This window comes from Hemibagrus wyckioides, linkage group LG03 (genome assembly GCF_019097595.1).
Source record: "Hemibagrus wyckioides isolate EC202008001 linkage group LG03, SWU_Hwy_1.0, whole genome shotgun sequence".
Classification (NCBI taxonomy): domain Eukaryota; kingdom Metazoa; phylum Chordata; class Actinopteri; order Siluriformes; family Bagridae; genus Hemibagrus; species Hemibagrus wyckioides.
This window is the reverse complement of record NC_080712.1, coordinates 212-14,138: the sequence shown is the minus strand read 5'-3', so window position 1 is coordinate 14,138 and position 13,927 is coordinate 212.

Genomic DNA, 13,927 nt, shown 5'->3' with positions numbered 1-13,927 from the left:
TGACCCCGCTCCATCAGTTTACGTGGCCTACCACTTCATGGCTGAGTTGCTGTCATTCCCAAACACTTCCACGTTTTTATAATACAGCTGACAGTTGACTGTGGAATATTTAGGAGCGAGGAAATTTCACGACTGGATTTGTTGCACAGGTGGCATCCTATCACAGTTCCACGCTAGAATTCACTGAGCTCCTGAGAGCGACCCATTCTTTCACAAATGTTCGTAAAAACAGTCTGCATGCCTAGGTGCTTGATTTTATACACCTGTGGCCATGGAATTGATTGGAACACCTGATTCTGATTATTTGGATGGGTGAGCGAATACTTTTGGCAATATAGTGTATGTATGACAAATAAAGGCTATTTCTTAAATGGGGGATGGGGTCCTCTGCTGGGGTCTCCCACTGGCATGAAAGTGAATCTGGCTTTAGGTTCTTTAAGACTTCTTTAAAGGACAGAATGAAATCAAATGGGGCAAAGTACAAGGACCACCTAGCCTGTCCCAGATTTAGCTGCTTGGTCTGCTGGATATAGGTCAGGTTCTTGTGGTCCTTGAGAATGAGGAAAAAATGCTTGGCTCCCTCCAGCCAATACCTTCACTCTTCCAAGGCCAACCTGGCAGCCATGGTCCCCTATGTCATAGTTTCTCTCTGGTGCAGTTGATTGTTGACTCCTTTTTAGGCCCTGACCATTGTAATACTTTGTACATTGTAACATTGCAACACAATGTTAAAAGACACAACATGAGTTTCTGGAACAGCGTCTGAAACATAGGGGCCAAAGTCAGCATCCCCTTTAGGGCCTCAAATGCCTCCTGTGCCTCAGCTGTACTATAAACCTGAGTTTTCTTGGTCAGGGTGTAAAGTGAGCTGCTGAACTGCCTGGAGCGAGATGGGCTGAGGTCAATCTTCACTCAGTTCTTTACCAAGTACAATGGCCAGGAAAAGGCCAAGAAAAAGCTCCTTTAGGGAGCTGCTGAAAAGTAAGATATCATTAAGGTAGATAAATGCATAGTGGTTCAGTGTTTCTCAGAGGGCCTTGTTTATAAAGTGCTGGAAGACCGCAGGATCATTCATTAGACTGAGGGCCATCACAAGGTACTTCTAATGTCCTGAGCATCTGATGAAGGTGCTAGTTGTCACAATTGAAAGTTGAAAGACATTTGACTGAATTTTTTTTATTGAATTTTTTTAATACATACAACAATTCATAAAACAAATGGAGAAAATAAGAGATAGTTTAAATGTTTCAGGAAGAGGTAGGTCTTCATCCATTGTTGGACATATAGGGGAAGTTCAGTCCACCACCTCGGTGCCAGAACAGAGAAGTGCTAGTAGATAGGAGGGAGCTAGATTATTCTGTGGGACATAGTCAGACAGTTGATTATAAACGTGTTCAAGAATTTTAGAAAGAAAGGACAGAAGTGAGAATGATCTGTAGTTGCTGATGCCTGAGGGATCCAGAGCAGGTTTCTTCAGGATGAGGATAACCCTTGTTCCATTCAAGGTATTTGGTACATGACCAGATGCTGTGGATCCACTGATGACTGTGGTGATGAAGGGCAGGAGGTCTTGTGAGATGGTCTGGAGTATAGTGGAAGGGATTGGATCTAGTGGGTAGGTGGTAGGACTGCAAGACTGGATGATCTGCAGAATCTCTTCTGCAGCTACTGTTGGTAGATGCGATAGTGAAAGAGTAGGCTGGTCCTGGCTGTGTAAAGTCAAAAGCAACCTACATTCATCTGATTTCATACAGCTGAGCAACTGAGGGTTAAGGGCCTTGATCAAGGGCCCAGCACTGGCAGTGACTGCTTGACCACAGAGAAACACCGGAGTTCACATTGCATTCTTTCTTTTTCTCACTTATTCATCCTGGTGCACACCAATGACTTCAGAACAGACAGCATATCCCAGAGCACTCATCTCCTTGAGAAATGGACATGGGCTTTGAAGTAGACAAATGAGTAGCAGGGTTGATAAGGGAGTCAAGCATTAATGGTTTATCCCATCAAGTAGAGTTACTTCTGAAACTCACATAGGCAGATATTAGCAACCATCCAGTACCCCCACACTCACATGGCCCATTTAAATGCCTTGCCAGTAAGCAAATTCAGAAAGCAAGGCAAATATTGTGTAATGGCTAGCAAATTACAGTGACAACTGCAGAAGGGAATCCTTTGCACAAGATAGCATCACTGCTGAACCTCTGTATATATGATTAAAGGAACACCTTGAAAACACATCAGAATCTCAATAGGGAAAAACATAATGCTAGATATCTATACTGATATGGACTGGTTAATGTGTTAGGAACAAAAGCATGCCACATTGTTTGATGGAAATGAAAATGATCAACCTACAGAGGGCTGAATACAAAGACACCCCGAACATCAAAGTGTCAAAAATTATGCAGCAGGCTAGTCCATTTTGCTGAAATTTCATTGCAACAACTCAAAATGGTACTCAGTAGTTTGTATGCCCCCACGTGCTTGTATGCCTGACAACGTCGGGGCATGCTCCTAATGAGACGACGGATGGTGTAATTCCTCCCAGATCCTGGGGTAATTCCTCCCAGATCTGGACCAGGGCATCACTGAGCTCCTGGACAGTCTGAGGTGCAACCTAGTGGTATGGGATGGACTGAAACTGAAGAGGTGTTCTATTGGATTTAGGTCGTTTTGTAGGGCTCTGACAGTACTTATCCTGTTCCTCCATGCACAAAGAAGCAGATACCAGTCCTGCTGATGGGTTAGGGACCTTCTACAGCCCTGTCCAGCTCTCCTAGAGTAACTGCCTGTCTCCTGGAACCTCCTCCATGCTCTTGAGACTGTGCTAGGAGACACAGACAACTTTCTGGCAATGGCACGTATTGATGTGCATACTGGAGGAGTCCTGCCTGTGCAACCTCTGTAGGGTCCAGATACCACCTCATGCCACCAGTAGTGACACTGACCATAGTCAAATACAAAACTAGTGAAAAACAGTCAGAAAAGATGAGTAGGGAAAAAAATGTCAGTAATCTCCACCTGTAAAACCATTCCGGTTTTGAGGGTCATCTCATTGTTGCACTGTCTATCTAGTGCACTGGTTCATTTCATTAACACCAAAGCAGCTAAAACTGATTAACAACCCCTGCTACACAACTGACCAGCTCAATATCTCAGGAGTTTAATTAACTTAATTGTATACTCTGATTAAAAAAAGTGTTACACACACACACACACATATATATCTATATCTATCTATCTATCTATCTATCTATATCTATCTATCTATCTATCTATCTATCTATCTATCTATATACATATATATATATATATATATATATATATATATATATATATATATATATATATATATATATACTGTATGTGTGTGTATAAGTATAGTAAAATATACACTACCAGTCAAAGGTTTGGACACACCTTTTAATTCAGTGTTTCAGTGATTCAGTTTTTGTTTAGGGATTTATTTTCTACATTCTAGAACAATACTGGAGATTTCAAAACTATGAAATAACACACATGGACTTCAGTGATCCATATGTAATGACAACAAAAAACAGTCAGTTGTTATTTTAAGACACAAAGGTCAGGTGTTCTGGAATAGTTCTTGCAAGAACAGTATTGTCAAGTGCATTTGCAAAACCCATCAAGCACCATGATGAAACTGGCTCACATGAAGACCATCCCAGTAAAGCAAGACCAAAACTGACCTCTGCTGCAGAGGAGAAGTTCATTTAGAGTTACCAGCCTCAGAAATCACCAATTAACAGCACCTCAGATTAGAGGCGTTATGAAGGCTTTTCAGAGCATCAGTAGCAGACATATCTCAATATCAACTGTTCAAAGGACATTATTGTGGATTTCGGTCGCCTTCAGCATTGTTTTACAATGTAGAAAGAAATAAACATCAGGAAAGACCATGGGATTAGAAGGTGTGTCCAAACTTTTGACTGGTAGTGTATGTGCATTGTGCATTACTGTAGCACAAATAGCACAAAAATATGTGCTCTGCTGTTTGTTGCAGAACAGTTCTAAGAGAGGTTCACAGATCCACTGGTCAAGCACAAGCAGATCATCTGCTTCAGTACAAGAAACAGCACAGTTTTTTTGGAAAGAAGAACTGCTGGATAAATTATATGTCATGGCACTACTACTATATCTACTAGCAAGTGGTGTCTGTTCAAATAAAAAAATGACTCCCTCTACTGGTAATTTCTTTCCACAGCATGCGTGTGATACATGAAATTAAAGGGTCCCTTTACTTTGCTGGACATTCTTAACTACAATATTTTCTGGGTTTTTGACATACCTGTGAAGACAGTATAATGTTCCCCAATAACAGGCCCTGGATCAGCAGTAACCTAAAGGAACTATTGAAAAAGAACAAAAGATCCTTCAGGACTGGAGACTGGAAAATGGAACTAAGGAAAGAGAAAGGTGGTCTACAAGAGGAAGTTTGAGATGAAGCTGCAGCAAGAGAACATGAGAGATGTGTAGATTGGGTGAGCCAGGTCACTGGATTCAAGATGGGCTATAGTGGGATTTACTTAGATTCTTCCTTCATTAGGTGATGAAAGATACATGATTTGATAATTTAAGTTAAAAACAATGATTTTTATTTATTCATGATATATACGTCTGTCTCTTGTTCACTCATGATTTTTTGTCATTGTTCATGCTTTTTTGATTTTCCCTTATTTTAGCCTTGAGCATTATCTACATTGTTTTGAGTGTGTCCTTTAGCAGTTTAAAAGTCAAATATTTTCATCATGTATTTTTGAAGTTTCTTGTTGGCAGTTAAATTATAATGTTTAATTTGTCTCTTTTTTGGCAATTATTTTGTGCTGCCACATTTGTTTGTTATATTTTTCACTTTACTATCACAGTTCATCTCTTTAAGAGTCACTTATTGTTTTCTGTCTTTAAACAGTATGCAGAGGAATCCCACTTCAGATCATCCTAATATTCAGCTCGTATTCAACGTGTAATGCAAAGTGCTGAGACAGGAGCAGAAGAATCCATGTGCAGAGATTAATGGAAAACATTAGCAAAAATCCAATATATGGATTGAGGCATGGTTCAAATAATCAGAAAACAGCAATGAACATGGCGGACAAATCCAATACAGAAATCCAAATAGAGCAAAACTGGAAAACAAATAGGAAAGCAAATGAGAACAATGTAACAAGGCTTGGTAATGCAGTAGAACTGGCAATACCTAGCTTAGCATGACCATGGCTTAAATGGCTAAAAAAAAAGGCGATTGAAGGCACGATTGAAGATGTTACAGAACCCACCTCTATGAACACCTCCTGGTGTTCTCCTACTAGGGTGTCCCCTCGGTCTGAGGGCAGGTTATCATAGAACTCCTGGATTAATGCTGGATCAATGTTGGTAATCAGGATGTGGGCAGTGGCATCGATCAGCCTGTATGAATTGGTGCCTAAGCTTCCTCTATAGCCAAACATGAACACCTGCCCAAACATTTCTGCTGCATTGGAACCAGTCATTCACTGGTGGAATGGGTTCCCCTAACCAGGGAAATAAGGGGGGTTGAAACCTGTAGCTGTCTCCATTCCTGTGGGCATACCCTTGAGCAACACGAGTCGGCAGGCTTTGGAAACGTGATCAATGATGATCATGGTGTGCCCTTGGGAGTTCAGTAATAAAATGAAAAGCTTGTTGAGTCCAAGGACATTGGGCCATCGGTGCTATTTGAGTGTTTTAGCCTGAATATCAAAGTGCATGGACACCAAAGACAGCAGTATTTATGTATATGGCCACCAGACATTACGACAGTACACAAATCATGCAATTACCAACCTGCATGATGATGTTCACGACCTTGGCTTGCTGTGAAGACCAGGCCTTCAGTCCTCAGCGTTGCCTGATGCCAGTGGTCGGGAGAGAGGATGTCGCAAGCGGTGCTTGAGGAATTGGAAGCACGGCAATCGGGCGGGTGTCCATGCTAGGCTAAAAACAAACCCTAGCTGGCCGGCTCTTCCATCCGTTATTCTGTCCAACGTTTGCTCACCGGATAATAAACTGGATTAAACCTGAAAGAGTGCTGATCTTATTCTTTCAGCTTTTCCCTTCGGGGTCGCCACAGTGAATCATCTCTCTCCACCTATCCCTATCTTCTGCATTCTCAACACTTACACCCACTAACTTAATATCCTCATTTATTACATCCATATACCTTCTCTTTGGCCTTCCTCTTTGCCTCCTTCCTGGCAGCTCCATGTCCAACATTCTCCTACCAATATACTCACTCTCCCTCCTCTGAAAAGGTCCAAACCATGGACAGAACCTTAATCTGTCCTCCCTAACTTTGTCCCCTAAACATCCAACATGAGCTGTCCCTCTGATGTACTCGTTCCTAATCCCGTCCAACTGTGTCACTCCCAAATAGAACCTCAACACCTTCAGCTCTGCTACCTCCAACTCTGACTCCTGTCTCTTCCTCAGTGATACTGTCTCTAAACCATACAGCATGGCCGGTCTCACCACTGTCTTGTACACCTTCCCCTTGATTCTCGCTGAAATTTTTCTATCACACAGAACTCCTGACACCTTTCTCCACCCATTCCAACCTGCCTGCACTCACTTCTTTACCTCTTTCCCACACTCTCCATTACTCTGGACTGTTGACCCCAAGTACTTAAACTCCTGTACCTTCTTCACCTCTTCACCCTGTAATCTTACTGTTCCACTTCCCTCCCTTCATTCACACAAATGTACTCAGTCTTACTATGACTGACTTTCATTCCTCTTCTCTCCAGCGCAAACCTCCACCTCTCCAGGTTTTCCTCCACCTGCTCCCTGCTCTCACTACAGACCACAATGGCATCTCCAAACATCATTGTCCAAGAAGACTCCTGTCTGACCTCCTCGGACAACTGGTCCATCACCATAGCAAACAGGAAGGGGCTCTGAGCCGATCCCTGATGCAGTCCCACCTCCACTTTGAACTCCTCTGTCTGACCTACAGCACACCTCACCACTGTCCTGCTCCTCTCATACATGTCCTGCACCACTCTGACATACTTCTCTGCTACTCCTGACTTCCTCATACAGTACCACAGCTCTTCTCTTGGCACCCTGTCATACACTTTCTCCAAGTCTACAAACACACAGTGCAGCTCTCTCTGACCATCCCTATACTTCTCCATCAAAATTCTCAGAGCAAAAATTGCATCTGTTGTGCTCTTTCTGGGCATGAAGCCATACTGCTGCTCACAAATTTCCACTATCTTCCTTAACCTAGCTTCCACTATTCTTTCCCATAGCTTCATTGTGTGGCTCATCAACTTTATCCCCCTATAGTTGCTGCAACTCTGCACATCACCCTTATTCTTAAAGATCGGCACTAATACACTTCTTCTCCATTCATCAGGAATCTTCTCACTCTCTAAAACCCTGTTAATCAAACTATTTAAAAATTCCACTGCCGCCTCTCCTAGACACTTCCAGACCTCTTTTCTTTTTTCCCTCTTTAATTTTCCTCATTCATCAGCTCTTCAAAGTACTCCTTCCATCTCCTCTGTACACTCTCCTCACTTGCTGCACATCCTTCCCATCTTGATCCCTCTGCCTAGCTAACCTGTACAAGTCCTTCTCTCCGTCTCTAGTGTCTAACCTAGTGTACAACTCATCATACACCTTCTGCTTGGCCTTAGACACCTCCCTCTTCACTCTGTGCTGTAACTCCTTGTATTCCAGTCTATTCTCTTCAGTCCTGTCCATGTCCCACTTCTTCTTGGCTAACCTCTTCCTCTGAATACTATCCTGAACTTCCTCATTCCACCACCAAGTCTCCTTATCTTCTTTCCTTCTTCCAGATGACACACCCAGCACCTTTCTTCCCATCTCCCTAATCAATTCTGCTGTAGTTTCCCAGTCATCTGGCAGCGCTACCTGACCACCCAGAGCCTGCCTCAACTTCTGTCTAAATTCCTCACAACATTCCTCCTTTTTCAGCTTCCACCACTTGGTTTTCTTCTCTATCTCTATCTTTGATCTCTTCTTACAGACCATCAAAGTCATCCTACACACCACCATCCTATGCTGTCTGGCTACACTCTCTCCCACTACAACTTTACAGTCACTAATCTCTTTCAGATTGCCTCTTCTACATAGGATGTAGTCTACCTGTGTGCTCCTCCCTCCACTCTTGTAAGTCACTCTATGCTCCTCCCTCTTCTGAAAATAAGTGTTAACCACAGCCATGTCCATCCTCTTAGCAAAGTCCACTATCATCTGTCCTTCAAGGTTCAAACTCCAAACTTGCCCATCACCTCCTCATCACCTGTGTTCCCCTCACCAACATGTCCATTAAAATCTGCTCCTATCACCACTCTCTCCCCCGTGGGAATACTCTCTATCACCTCATCTAATTCACTCCAGAATCTCTCTTTCTCCTCTAACTCACAACCTACCTGTGGGGCATAACCACTAACAACATTCAACATCACCCCTTCAGTCTCTTCAACTTCAGACTCATCACCCTGTCTGACACTCTCTTCACTTCCAGAACATTCCTCACATACTCCTCCTTCAGGACCACACCTACCCCATTTCTCTTACTATCCACACCATAATAAACAGCTTGAATCCAGCTCCTATACTATGAGCCTTGCTACCCTTCCACCTGGTCTCCTGTACACACAGTATATCCACCTTCCTTCTCTCCATCATATCAGCCAGCTCTCTACCTTTCATTGTCATAGTACTAACACTACTTTACGCCGGATGCCCTTCCTGACGCAACCCTCTCTATTTATCCGGGCTTGGGACCAGCACAGAAGTCACTGGACTGTGACCTCATGGCTAGATTTCACCACTAAATGATCTAAATGGTCTAAATAGATCTAAATGGTGACTTTTCTATGCATACTAAGCTTATATTCAGTGTTCCACAAGGTTCTGTCTTTTCTCCCTATATATGTTACCCCTTGATGCAAATATTCGTTAACATGGTATTAGCTTCCACTGTTATGCTGATGATACACAGCTATATGTTTCAGCTAAGTCAGATGAGAGACACCAGCTTATTAAGATTGAAGAATGTGTAAAGGACATTAGACAGTGGATGGTCACTAATGTCCTCCTGCTTAACTCTGACAGACAGAAGTGCTTGTACTAGGACCACAGGCAGTTAGAAGTAAGCTTTCTGATTACAGAGTAACTCTGGATGGTCTTTCTCTTTCATCATGTTCAGCACTAAGAGATCTTGGTGTGATTATTGACTCTGGTCTTTCGTTTGAAGCTCATGTAGATGATATCACTAGGGTAGCCTTCTTTCATTTCAGAAATATTGCTAAGATAAGAAATATGATGCCACTTCATGATGCAGAAAAACTAGTTCATGCTTTTGTCACCTCTAGGTTGGATTATTGTAATGCCTTACTGTCTACATGTTCTAGTAGATAATAAACAACATAAACATAATATAAACAAGCTCCAGTTAGTCCAGTGATCTTTTGGTTATTTATGATTCACCATCCTTACTTCAATCAAAAGGTGCAGGCTTTTTGGTAGTACCTCAAGTAGTATAGGCTACAGCAGGGGACGGAGCTTTTTTTTACAAATCCCCACAGTTATGGAACAGATTTCAAATTAGGTTTAGGATATGCCCCATTCTGAGGACAGAACCCCTTGGAATCTATGGTGCCATCTTTGAACTGCTGTTACGGTGGTTGGTGTTACACTTGGTTCTTCATCAGTGATTTGAAGACATTGGCAGGAAGGAATTAGTGTTAAGTCTATAATGAACTCATTACACTGACCTGTAAGTTGCTCAAGAGATCTTGGATGCACAGTTCCACTGTAACGAAGCATACTGAACCAGAACACCAGAGGGAGCCATCGTCCGAGTACTGAACTGACTTCCGGTACTCGAGTATTTAAACAGCACGCTGCCCTTTGTTCACTGCGAAGTATCATGATCTCTGCATTGCATACTGAGCGTTACTCCATTGATTGCCTTGATTATTCTGTGTATGATCCTTGCCTGTTCCTGGTTCACCTGGAGTTTCGGTTTTGTGTTTTGGTTTTGTTTCTATAGTGTTTGATTACCGGTTTTGACCCTTTTTGCCTGCCACTCTGACTTTCGATTCTTGCCTGCCGTTTTGATAATAAAGATCTGCATATGGATTCAGCTACACCTGTTTTGAGTGCATCCTTACATCCACTTGACTATAAAGAGTTGTAGAAAGAACATTATTTATAATCTCACCCTCCAGTGTCCCCGAAATGAGAAAGGCTGCTGTTCTGACCTTGGTTTCTCTTAAGGTTTCTTCGTCATTTCATATTAGGGAGTTTTTACTTTCCACCTTTTGCTTATAAGGGATAAATGTTAATGTAATTTTTATTCTGTATTGTTATACTTCTATTGTTGTTCTTTCGGCTGTTCCCTGTTTGGGGTCTCCACAGTGAACCATTTGGTCTGTATATTTTGATTTGGCACAGGTTTTACGCCGACTGCCCTTCCTGACAGAACAGAAACAGCCTTTATTTGTCACATATACATTACAGCACAGTGAAATTCTTTCTTTGCATATCCCATCCTTGGAGGTTGGGGTCAGAGCGCAGGGTCAGCCATGATACGGTGCACCTGGAGCAGAGAGGGTTAAGGGCCTTGCTCAAGGACCCAACAGTGGTAACTTGGCGGTGCTGGGGCTTGAACCCCTGATCTTCTGGTCAACGACCCAGAGCCTTAACCACTTGAGCCACCACTGCCCAGGGTTAGGGTCAGGTCAGGATAGGGAAGAAGGGGGTTAGGGGTTAGGCTAGGTTAGGTTAGGTTAGGTTAGGCTAGGTTAGGTTAGTTAGCCAGGTGCTAGGTTAGGCCAGGCTAGGCCAGGTTAGGAAAGGCCAGGCCAGGCCAGGCCAGGCCAGGCCAGGCCAGGCCAGGCCAGGCCAGGCTGCTGTGCCAGGCCAGGCCAGGCCAGGCCAGGCTGTGCCAGGCCAGGCCAGGCCAGGCCAGGCCAGGCCAGGCCAGGCCAGGCCAGGCCAGGCCAGGCCAGGCCAGGCCAGGCCAGGCCAGGCCAGGCCAGGCCAGGCCAGGCCAGGCCAGTGCCAGGCCAGGCCAGGCCAGGTGCCAGGCCAGGCCAGGCCAGGCCAGGCCAGGCCAGGCCAGGCCAGGCCAGGCCAGGCCAGGCCAGGCTGTGGCCAGGCCAGGCCAGGCCAGGCCAGGCCAGGCCAGGCCAGGCCAGGCCAGGCCAGGCCAGGCCAGGCCAGGCCAGGCCAGGCCAGGCCAGGCCAGGCCAGGCCAGGCCAGGCCAGGCCAGGCCAGGCCAGGCCAGGCCAGGCCAGGCCAGGCCAGGCCAGGCCAGGCCAGGCCAGGCCAGGCCAGGCCAGGCCAGGCCAGGCCAGGCCAGGCCAGGCCAGGCCAGGCCAGGCCAGGCCAGGCCAGGCCAGGCCAGGCCAGGCCAGGCCAGGCCAGGCCAGGCCAGGCCAGGCCAGGCCAGGCCAGGCCAGGCCAGGCCAGGCCAGGCCAGGCCAGGCCAGGCCAGGCCAGGCCAGGCCAGGCCAGGCCAGGCCAGGCCAGGCCAGGCCAGGCCAGGCCAGGCCAGGCCAGGCCAGGCCAGGCCAGGCCAGGCCAGGCCAGGCTGTGGCCAGGCCAGGCCAGGCCAGGCCAGGCCAGGCCAGGCCAGGCCAGGCCAGGCCAGGCCAGGCCAGGCCAGGCCAGGCCAGGCCAGGCCAGGCCAGGCCAGGCCAGGCCAGGCCAGGCCAGGCCAGGCCAGGCCAGGCCAGGCCAGGCCAGGCCAGGCCAGGCCAGGCCAGGCCAGGCCAGGCCAGGCCAGGCCAGGCCAGGCTGTGCCAGGCCAGGCCAGGCCAGGCCAGGCCAGGCCAGGCCAGGCCAGGCCAGGCCAGGCCAGGCCAGGCCAGGCCAGGCCAGGCCAGGCCAGGCCAGGCCAGGCCAGGCCAGGCCAGGCCAGGCCAGGCCAGGCCAGGCCAGGCCAGGCCAGGCCAGGCTGTGCTGTGCTGTGCCAGGCCAGGCCAGGCCAGGCCAGGCCAGGCCAGGCCAGGCCAGGCCAGGCCAGGCCAGGCCAGGCCAGGCCAGGCCAGGCCAGGCCAGGCCAGGCCAGGCCAGGCCAGGCCAGGCCAGGCCAGGCCAGGCCAGGCCAGGCCAGGCCAGGCCAGGCCAGGCCAGGCCAGGCCAGGCCAGGCCAGGCCAGGCCAGGCCAGGCCAGGCCAGGCCAGGCCAGGCCAGGCCAGGCCAGGCCAGGCCAGGCCAGGCCAGGCCAGGCCAGGCCAGGCAGGCCAGGCCAGGCCAGGCCAGGCCAGGCCAGGCCAGGCCAGGCCAGGCCAGGCCAGGCCAGGCCAGGCCAGGCCAGGCCAGGCCAGGCCAGGCCAGGCCAGGCCAGGCCAGGCTCAGGCCAGGCCAGGCCAGGCCAGGCCAGGCCAGGCCAGGCCAGGCCAGGCCAGGCCAGGCCAGGCCAGGCCAGGCCAGGCCAGGCCAGGCCAGGCCAGGCCAGGCCAGTGCCAGGCCAGGCCAGGCCAGGCCAGGCCAGGCCAGGCCAGGCCAGGCCAGGCCAGGCCAGGCCAGGCCAGGCCAGGCCAGGCCAGGCCAGGCCAGGCCAGGCCAGGCCAGGCCAGGCCAGGCCAGGCCAGGCCAGGCCAGGCCAGGCCAGGCCAGGCCAGGCCAGGCCAGGCCAGGCCAGGCCAGGCCAGGCCAGGCCAGGCCAGGCCAGGCCAGGCCAGGCCAGGCCAGGCCAGGCCAGGCCAGGCCAGGCCAGGCCAGGCCAGGCCAGGCCAGGCCAGGCCAGGCCAGGCCAGGCCAGGCCAGGCCAGGCCAGGCCAGGCCAGGCCAGGCCAGGCCAGGCCAGGCCAGGCCAGGCTGTGCCAGGCCAGGCCAGGCCAGGCCAGGCCAGGCCAGGCCAGGCCAGGCCAGGCCAGGCCAGGCCAGGCCAGGCCAGGCCAGGCCAGGCCAGGCCAGGCCAGGCCAGGCCAGGCCAGGCCAGGCCAGGCCAGGCCAGGCCAGGCCAGGCCAGGCCAGGCCAGGCCAGGCCAGGCCAGGCCAGGCCAGGCCAGGCCAGGCCAGGCCAGGCCAGGCCAGGCCAGGCCAGGCCAGGCCAGGCCAGGCCAGGCCAGGCCAGGCCAGGCCAGGCCAGGCCAGGCCAGGCCAGGCCAGGCCAGGCCAGGCCAGGCCAGGCCAGGCCAGGCCAGGCCAGGCCAGGCCAGGCCAGGCCAGGCTAGGCCAGGCCAGGCCAGGCCAGGCCAGGCCAGGCCAGGCTAGGCCAGGCCAGTTGTGCTGTGCTGTGCTGTGCTGTGCTGTGCCAGGCCAGGCTGTGCTGTGCTGTGCTGTGCTGTGCTGTGCTGTGCTGTGCTGTGCTGTGCTGTGCTGTGCTGTGCTGTGCCAGTGCTGTGCTGTGCTGTGCTGTGCTGTGCTGTGCCAGGCCAGGCTGTGCTGTGCTGTGCTGTGCTGTGCTGTGCTGTGCTGTGCCAGGCTGTGCTGTGCTGTGCTGTGCTGTGCTGTGCTGTGCTGTGCCAGGCCAGGCTGTGCTGTGCCAGGCCAGGCCAGGCCAGCTGTGCTGTGCTGTGCCAGGCCAGGCCAGGCCAGGCCAGGCTGTGCCAGGCCAGGCCAGGCCAGGCTGTGCTGTGCTGTGCCAGGCCAGGCCAGGCCAGGCCAGGCCAGGCCAGGCCAGGCCAGGCCAGGCCAGGCCAGGCCAGGCCAGGCCAGGCCAGGCCAGGCCAGGCCAGGCCAGGCCAGGCCAGGCCAGGCCAGGCCAGGCCAGGCCAGGCCAGGCCAGGCCAGGCCAGGCCAGGCCAGGCCAGGCCAGGCCAGGCCAGGCCAGGCCAGGCCAGGCCAGGCCAGGCCAGGCCAGGCCAGGCCAGGCCAGGCCAGGCCAGGCCAGGCCAGGCCAGGCCAGGCCAGGCCAGGCCAGGCCAGGCCAGGCCAGGCCAGGCCAGGCCAGGC